Below are 10,602 nucleotides of genomic sequence, written 5' to 3' on the forward strand. Positions count from 1 at the left end.
GGATTTTAATCGAAGCAGGAATGGATTTACTTAGCACGTGGTTTAAGGTGAGAAAGTTCATTTTCTGAGTAGGCCTACATTTTGCAAAGAAAGCAGTAGTTCAAATCTTGGCTTGATTGCATGTATTCCAATGATAAAACGACTTAGGAAAACAAAAACAAACAAAAACAAATAAGAAATTAGACATTGGCATACTGTACATATACATAAATATTAAAATGTATACAGATTGTGAACAGAACTGGTGTGCATGCATTATATATCTGTACATTGGACTCTTCTATCATGTTTATATATTTAATAAATGCTCAAACATGGATGAAGCACAAATTTGAAAGATTCTAACAAAAAGGAAATTTGTTATATCTACTTATTTTACCATTTATTTATTTATTCTGTACCTTACAGGAATGTACTCAGTATCTAAGTTATTTTTTATTTATTTATCTATTTTACCTTTTTTAAATCTACTTATTTATTTGTTTATATATTTGTTATTTTTAAATGTAATATTAATTTACTTAATTTCATTTAAAAGTATTCTTAAAAATTTACATGTTCTTTGCAGCATATTTATGGAGGTATTTGTCAATAATTCTTTGAATTTTAGCATGTTTGGTCTTCTATAGTAATACTGTTTGATTAAGTTTTTCCTGTTTTGCTCAAAGAACGGGCATTTTAACAAATAATGATATTCATCGCCTATGTCATTTAGGTCACAGTGCAAGCACTTTCTGTCTGGTAAATCTATTCCATTCCATCTTCCAGTTTCTATAGGGAAATGATGGTTGCCTGTCCTAAATTTTATTAAGGTAATGAAGTCTTGTTTGTTTAAGTTTAAGAAGGTGGTTGTCCAAATTTATATTGCTTTTAATTAGTGAATAGTTCCTACCTTTGCTAGAGTTATTTAGAGATGCATGCCAATTTTGGATGTTTTGGTCTAGAAGAGTTTGTTTTATGATAGTTTTGATATTTTTAGATTCAATCTGGTTTTGATGTATCCAAAAGTCATTACGTCCTGATTCAACTAAAATTGATTTTATCTTATTTAGCCATTTTGAATTTAAATTTAAGTTGTGAGTATACTGATATAATCTGTATGCAATTGTATCACAAATTACGCGGATGAATATGATTTTATCAATGAAAATACTATTTTTAGCCATGTAGATTACCGAATACTACACAAACCGAGTAGTGGAATATATAGATTCTACATGTCGGACTGTTTGGGCGAGAGGATTTTCGCTAAAATATTTACTTCAATTTTAAACAACAGGTTTACCCTGAACAAAATACCTCGAAATTAATAAGGATTACAAACCTGAATGCAATGGAAGTTCTAAATTTAGAATGACTTGATATTATTCAAAAAAAAAAAAAAAAAAAAAATTGCAAAGATCAGAAAATACCAAAGAACTTGAAGCCCTTTGATTCTTTATAAATATACATGCTTATAGTAAGCTTCAGGATTATTTACATCTGTGTTAAACAACAGTTAAAAGTCGTTACAAGCCCTAATTTAGAATAATATGGTTTTCTTCAGGCCGTTCACATATAAATTTAACCGTGGCTGAAGGGTTTTCGGGCTCGCTTAGGAAGCGAGAGGTCTGGAGTTCAAATCCCAGTAAAGGTAACTCATTTTTTTAAATTGTTAAAGTCAAATAAACATTGGATTGAATATCAGTGTTGCAATTAGTCTTATAGCCAATTTACTACAATTAAAACGCTGGAAAGCATTGGTGGCACTAAACATATAATCTCACAACCTGCACCTTTCTTACATTCTGAGACCCAAACAAATTCAGCGCCTTCTGTGCTTTGATTTTTAATATTTACTCTGTTAAGATATTTCCAATAATCCTTTGGGTTTTTACTTTGCATTTTTCTTAGTTTTGATTCATTATCTTTATTGTGCTTGGTCAAATATTTATTCATAATTCTTTTATAGTTTTTACACTTAGCTTTTAATAAAGTTTGGTTTTCACCAGTAGGATATTTGTTATACCTTTTTCTAGCTTTATTATATTGTTTTCTAGCTTTTTTGCAGTCAGTACCAAACCAGGGCTTATTTTTTTTAGTATTTATATTTACATTGCTTTTATACTTTTTATTTTGTGGAAATGTCACTTGCGCACTTGTTATAAAAATATTATTTAGTAGTTCAGTTATATTATTTATTTGTATTTGGTTAACAGGTTGTGTTTTACACTCCTCAATATTGGTCAACAAAGTATTTATTACCTCATCTGGTATGTTAGTGACAAATTCATCGGCTTTTGTACTGTCCCATTTTGGCATTTGGTTTAAATTTCTATGACAGTTTTCAATTTTGTGCTTCATGTTATAATATAGATATATAGGGAAAACGCTGACGATATAGATATAGAGGAAAAAAGCGGACGATATAGAAATTTAGAGTAGACTTATTGATGATGAGGTGGGAATCGATGAACTTTATAGAAATGCTGTATAATAGAATAATATATTCATATACGTAAAACTTAATGGCAAATAAGATAATATTTTTTTTTTCAAATTACGAATGATACTAAATTGACCACATTAAAAAAAATAAGGATAAAAGCTTTCATTCACATTTGTACAATGATTTTTGAACAAAAACACGCTTATTTATAAATTCATGTTTTTAAGGTAATTTTAAAGTTTAATGGTCGTTGATAAAAAGAAAAAGGCATGCACGTATACTGTTGTGACGGACACGTGTTGCAAATTAACGACAATTAAAATATAAATAAAACTAAAACATATTATGAATTAAAGTAAGTTAATTGATATAAATTAATTATATACATGGTAGAAGCCAGATATTTTGTTATTCATAACAGTTTTCTATTCTCCCGTTCTATACATTTATTTCGTCAGCGTTTTCCTTCTATATCTATATCGTCCGCTTTTTCACTATATGTCTATATTGTCCGCATTTTCTGTAGCCACTTTATTAATTGTACAAGGGTGAGATGTATGATTACTTGAAATATACAAGTGTCGGTGCGTGATTAAGTCAAATACACAGGTGACACGTGGATACTTTAATTAGTTGATTGGTACTTATAGCAGAAAGTTTTCTTTTATTTACTTAATGGATAAAATATAAATAAAACTAAAAAATATTATGAATTAAAGTAAGTTAATTGATATAAATTTAATTATATACATGGTAGAAGCCAGATATTTTTTTATTCATAACAGTTTTCTATTCTCCCGTTCTATACATTTATTTCGTCAGCGTTTTCCTTCTATATCTATATCGTCCGCTTTTTCACTATATGTCTATATTGTCCGCATTTTTCTGTAGCCACTTTATTAATTGTACAAGGGTGAGATGTATGATTACTTGAAATATACAAGTGTCGGTGCGTGATTAAGTCAAATACACAGGTGACACGTGGATACTTTAATTAGTTGATTGGTACTTATAGCAGAAAGTTTCTTTTATTTACTTAATGGATAAAATATAAATAAAACTAAAAAATATTATGAATTAAAGTAGTTGATATAAATTAATTATATACATGGTAGAAGCCAGATATTTTTTTATTCATAACAGTTTTCTATTCTCCCGTTCTATACATTTATTTCGTCAGCGTTTTCCTTCTATATCTATATCGTCCGCTTTTTCACTATATGTCTATATTGTCCGCATTTTCTGTAGCCACTTTATTAATTGTACAAGGGTGAGATGTATGATTACTTGAAATATACAAGTGTCGGTGCGTGATTAAGTCAAATACACAGGTGACACGTGGATACTTTAATTAGTTGATTGGTATTTATAGCAGAAAGTTTCTTTTATTTACTTAATGGATAAAATATAAATAAAACTAAAAAATATTATGAATTAAAGTAAGTTAATTGATATAAATTAATTATATACATGGTAGAAGCCAGATATTTTGTTATTCATAACAGTTTTCTATTCTCCCGTTCTATACATTTATTTCGTCAGCGTTTTCCTTCTATATCTATATCGTCCGCTTTTTCACTATATGTCTATATTGTCCGCATTTTCTGTAGCCACTTTATTAATTGTACAAGGGTGAGATGTATGATTACTTGAAATATACAAGTGTCGGTGCGTGATTAAGTCAAATACACAGGTGACACGTGGATACTTTAATTAGTTGATTGGTACTTATAGCAGAAAGTTTCTTTTATTTACTTAATGGATAAAATATAAATAAAACTAAAAATTATTATGAATTAAAGAAAGTTAATTGATATAAATTAATTATATACATGGTAGAAAGCCAGATAACAGTTTTCTATTCTCCCGTTCTATCATTTATTTCGTCAGCGTTTTCCCTCTATATCTATATCGTCCGCTTTTTCACTATATGTCTATATTGTCCGCGTTTTTCTATTTCGACTTGATGAAATATGGTATAAAGTATCATATGTATGATTAAATTAAACACGTGCAGGATTATATCAAATATACAAGTGACACGTGGACACTTTATTTAAATAAAAAAACTGGAATCAGTATATACATAAATATATAATTTATACATTTCTTACTGTTTTATTGTCTGGTAGAACATAACATGATTGTTCAAGAAAATTCATATCTTATTCAGGTTGATAAAGATTACAATGGGGAATTGATATGAACTTACCGAAAAATATGGAGCAACTTCAAAAATGTCCTCTTCGAAACAAAACTGGCGTGTTTTATATCCAGGATAGGAAAACACACTGTACGAATGTTGACACAAATAATCACTCATATATTTTACTTGACTGTGTCCTACAACGAATGCCATTTTAACAATGCCTTAGTGAAAACACTTTATACAATATTTGACACACAATTACACTTTAAAAGTTAAAGAACACAATAATTTAATAATCCATTCAAATTAACACAACTTCTTTTTTTTGGAAAAATGAGGGATGTCGCACAAAAATTGACCTGTATATATACCTTACCATTAACAGTTTTACCATTAAATAAGTTGCAATTACAAAGTTGTGAAAAAAAATACAAAAGATCAAAAAAACATAACGACTGAAATTAATTTCATGATTTGGTCCCAATGTTGTTTTTTTCTAATATTGTTCTTTGAAATTTATTGTCTTAATTGCTTTCAATATCTAAAGAGCCGACAATTTTAATAATGTGACAAAAGTCATTCACACTTAATTGTAATGCTTTAAGTTAATTTGCAACACGTGTATTTTCACCGGTAAACGTTAATTTTCAAAAATATACTCATTCGCCCACTATTTTCATAATTATATATGTACACAAAAGAAGATTCGGCTAATATGTCAATTTAATGTGCAATATAGAAACAAAAGTTAAATTACCAAATCATTAGTAAATTGTATATTTTTGAAAAAAAAATGTCAATCTACACTATATATCTATATCGTCCGCTTTTTTCCTCTATGTCTATATTGTCAGCGTTTTCCCTATCTGTTTATCATGTCCGCGAATTGCGTATGCAAAGTGTTCAAATATATTCAAACTTATTTCTTGTGCCCTTATTCAGTTTTCCGCACGTGACTGTTGCATGTTTTGTACTGTTTAATTAAAAGTTATTAATTAAGGTAGTACACCCCTAATGCACTATCTCCACTTTGAAGAGTATTCAAATAGGCTAGAATCACTGTAAAGTGTATTGAAACTGAGGGGCGTGGGTTCAACCCCCAGAAGGGGTAACTTTTTTTTTTCTTTTTAACATTTTTTATTAATCTCTCACATCCCTAATGGGAGAAAAAAATGTTTAATTTTAATTAAAAAAAAATTGTAGGTTTTTATTTACTAAATAATGCCAAATTTAATAGCAAATATGATACCAGATATTTTCAAAGTTTAATAAAATAAAAACTACACGGTAAAAGTATTTTATATTTTTGGGCAAGACCCAACCAATATACATTAAAGAAAAATTTAGGCAAACTTTGAAAAACAGCCCCTAATTTGTTGAAAATTTTTAGGGATATTTTAAAAAAAAGGCTTTTTACACATGGAAAAATGGTCAAAAAAAAGTGGTTTAAAAAGTGGGTGGGGTTTAGGGTTAAACATTTTTTTACATAATTAAAAACATTTACCGTTTTTTAAAAAACAATCATTTTGGCTTGTGTTAATTTGTTACCTTAATGTCATTATTTGGTTTCTAAACAATGAGCAATAGAAAAAACATTTTTCATAATGATTGGATATTTATAAATTAATTTAGAGTTTCCCCATTTTTCTGAAAAAAAAGCCCTTCTAATTTTGGCAAAGTTTTTAGTTCAAGAAAAATGTCCATAAACCTCATAAACCACACTGGTTAAAAATTTTGCTTTTAAATTTTTGGCATACAGGGTGACATTTAAGGCATTTAACCTTTCCTTATTGTTGTCAATTTAACAGTTCCTTTTATAGTGCCCATTAGGGGTGGTTACCCTACCCCTTTAAGTCAATTAACATGAACAAATAAAAAACATAAATTTTAAGTAATTTTTGAAAAAATAAATAAAAACTAAAATCCTTTTTTTTAATTATTATAAATAATTAACACCTTTTCAGATATTACTTTATAAAAGCCAGTTATTAGCCCTTTAATATGAAATTTAAACTATGCTCAGTCATTTTACACTCTATATCATCTATATCGTCCCGCTTTTTTCTTCTTTTCTATTATTTTCAGCGTTTTCCCCCATATGTTTATATTGTCCGCTTAAGGCGTCCGCGTTTTAGGACGGCCGCCACAAATTAGTCACCGTTAGTAAAACAGTGTGGGAAAGAAGAATTTTTAAAAGGGAAAATTTTCAAAATCTGGTTTGCGATGCAAAGAGGGCCGTAAAAAGATTTTTTTTACAATTTGTTTTTTTAAAAATTTTTATTTTTAAAAGGGAAAATTATCTTTTTTAAGTTTTTTTATAATTCATTTGTTTAAAATATTTTTCGGGGATAAAATTTTGATTTAAACCCATTACCACCTAATAAAATTAATCAAATTTATAACAATTTAAAGTTTAAAATTAAAAAAAAAATATTTCAAAGAAAATTTTGTTTAAATTAAAACTGATATTTTCTTATTCTATCTCCAAATATTTTAAAAAATAAATTGGTGAAAATGCCCAATCGGGCTTATGTCATAAAAAATCATATTTCTAGAAAAAATAAAGATATTTCTTTTAAACTTTGTTTGTTTATTAAAAATACTATTTGACTTAAACAGGGAGAAAAATATTTGGCTTCGGTCACTTTTGTGAGATTTATTTCCCTTTTCATTGTTTTTATAACACATAATTTTTGAAGTCCATAATATCAGGTCTAGTAGAAGTATATTGCCAAATTAATACACAATGCATCAATATATGTATGATGCACCGACTGGTATATTTTTGTGTCGCCTCTACGGAGTAGTGGCGACATATAGGGATCACTTCTCCGTCGTCTGTCTGTCCGTCTGTCCGTCCGTCCGTCACAAAACTTGTCCGGACTACTCCTCATAAACTACTGGTGCAATTTCATCCAAACTTTACAGGAATGATCACTACCAAGTCTAGTTGTGCATATTGTCAGGATTTTCCGGTTCAATGATTTTTGTCAGAGTTATGGCCCTTTAATAATTTTTAATTTTAAAGTTTGTCCGGACTACTTCTCTTATTCCACTAATGCAATTTCAATGAAACTTTACAGGATTGATCTGTAGCTCAAGTCCTTGCGCATATTGCACGGGTTTTCCGGTTGAATGATTTTTGGCCAAGTTATGGCCCTTTGATAAAAAGGTTTCTTTTTTTGTGTGTTGCCAGATACACAAAAGCTTGTCCGGACTACTCCTCATAAACTACTGGTGCAATTTCATCCAAACTTTACAGGAATGATCAGTACCAAGTCTAGTTGTGCATATTGTCAGCATTTTCCGGTTCAATGATTTTTGTTTGAGTTATGGCCCTTTAATAATTTTTATTTTTAAAGTTTGTCCAGACTACTTCTCTTATACCACTAATGCAATTTCAATGAAACTTTACAGGATTGATCTGTAGCTCAAGTCCTTGCGCATATTGCACGGGTTTTCCGGTTGAATGATTTTTGGCCGAGTTATGGCCCTTTGATAAAAAGGTGTTTTTTTCTGTGTGTTGCCAGATACGCAAAAGCTTGTCCGGACTACTCCTCATAAGCTACTGGTGCAATTTTATCCAAACTTTACATGATTGATCAGTACTTAGTCTAGTTGTGCACTGTCTGTCTGTCTGTCCGTCTGTCACAAAATTTGTCCCAACATGAAATTGGCCATTATGAGGCGACACATGTGATTACTGATCGCTCTTGTATGATGTACCAATTCATTTTGTTTTGTATCAGTAAGGCCCCCACGGTTACACGTTAAAATGGATTTGTTTCGATTTTCATTCGTAAACGTTTACGATATATTTTACCGTTTAATCGAAATGACTATATTGTCTTACAAAATATCTTAATCATTGCATGTACAGGGCTCTCGATTGACACGGGGATCCGGGTTTTGACTCGTGAAAATTGGGAAATGCACATATTTGACACGTCATAAAATCTGCTCAAGAGTCAATTTTCCACATGGGATTTTCAGCTATGCAATAATAATTACCTTAAATCCACCCCTAATTATCTATCAAATCCTACATGTGTTCAAATCACACTCATAAAAAATGTCAACAGGCAGTATAGATGTGTATAAAATGCTTTACACACGGCAATTGTTTATACCCTGTGCACTGAAGCGCGACAATTCAGTGGCTGCAATTTGACAGCGCTAAAAATAGCTCTACACAACTGATAAGAATTACATACTTGAGATGTCAATTATTGATTGCTTCTGAAGGTTTATAATACGTCTTTCATTTACTTGGAGTACCTGTGCATTTCTTATATATGTTATAAATATTCCTGGTACATTTTGTATTTAAAATTAATATGATATAGCATACCAGTAAAGATATTTATTTTATATTTTATACATTTAATCAGAAAAGCTGCTGCTTATTTTATTCTTTCACAGCAATTCATGTTTTTGTTTTTTGTTTTGTTTTGTTTTTTAGGAGGTGGGGGTATAGACATTTATAATTAGGCATTTTTTTCTGTCAATTTAGACTTTGGAATCTCCAAAAATGACCTCCAATACAGTTATTTTTGTAACATAATAATGATTCATGTAGTCAAATGACACTAGAAAAAAATTATTTGACTCATGAAAATTTTAGCCAAAGAGTCTTTGACTCGTGAAATTCTGACCCTACTGAGAGCCCTGCATGTAATTATGGATTTTATTAATTCTAATTGGTTTATTCCAAAGTAAAAAACAGAAAATGGGTGTTTACAACCCTTCACACAGCATTACCGTGCAATAATTCCCCATGACATTACATTTTTGGTAAAGTTGATTTTCCTTTGATCTTTCAAAAGAGCATATGTGCCAACTCAATTATGATGAGTCCTGAACATTATTTATTTGTACATGTATAAAAAATAGAAAGCAAGTCATCATTTGGCGACTCGAATGCATGGTGTAGTATAGTACATTGAAGTACCACTGTTTAAACGGTAACGTTTCGGTTCTTAGCAATCGTGTTAATGTTTACAAAAAATTGTAAACGTGGGAGCCTTATGTATCAGTCTAACATGCAAACTGTATTTCTTTTAAACTTAAAGCACGTTTTTGCATTTTGGTGCACTATTTTTGGCCATAACGCAATGAAATTCAGTCAGTTCATATTTTGTGACGTCACTGACGTAAGAATTTTACTGTTCCATTTTACTCATTTCGAATGTCAGATATACAGACTGTATAAATCATCATCTGTTAAAAATGTTAACCCTGGATTCTTACATGTAATTAGTATAATAAAATTAATGTCTGGCATTTACATGTAGTCTGTTTCAACTTCTTAATAAACACTTTTTTTTTATACAATACTGCAGACATTTAAAGTGCTTAGATGAAATTGTTTATTGCTGTAGTCATATTCCGCAAACTTACAAAAATGTTTGCTCGGAAATGTCTTCTGCTTCAAAACAGCAGATATTAACAACTTCCTTAACAAAACAAGATAACTATTGTCCCAAAACGTTTACCGGGAAGAAGTATCAAATTAAGATGAAAATAATGTTGTCAATGACACTGATCCAAAATTAAAATGCAGAACAAAAGCTGAATCTTGTCATCATCATGAATTTCGTCAAGAATGGTGATGATCTGAGTGCCTTGTTGATCTTTGATCTCATTTTTTTTAACAATAACATGTTAACACTATATTATAATATTCCTAAATTAAGAATTTTGGAATGAATGATCTTTTGTTCAAAATAAAATATATAAGAAGCTCTTATATGTATGTAGCCTTTGTAATCATTTGTTTGTAACATATTGTACATATCATGAACATGTTATGAGTAAAAGGTAAGTTTCTATTGATAGCCTTTGTATTCATGTTTTCTCAAGGAATTCCCTTGTGAGTGATTTTTCTTTAAAAGAGATTGCTGACTAACAATTGGGAATTTTATGCTATACCTTTTGGAATTTCTTGTAGCATTGGATTTGTCTCCTTTTACCAGTTAAAGTTATGTAAGGAAATCAAGGCCTGAATGCCTTGTAAAAAAAAAAT

This window comes from Ruditapes philippinarum, unplaced genomic scaffold (assembly GCF_026571515.1).
Source record: "Ruditapes philippinarum isolate M1 unplaced genomic scaffold, ASM2657151v2 ctg2219_1_1_1_1, whole genome shotgun sequence".
Taxonomy (NCBI): Eukaryota; Metazoa; Mollusca; class Bivalvia; order Venerida; family Veneridae; genus Ruditapes; species Ruditapes philippinarum.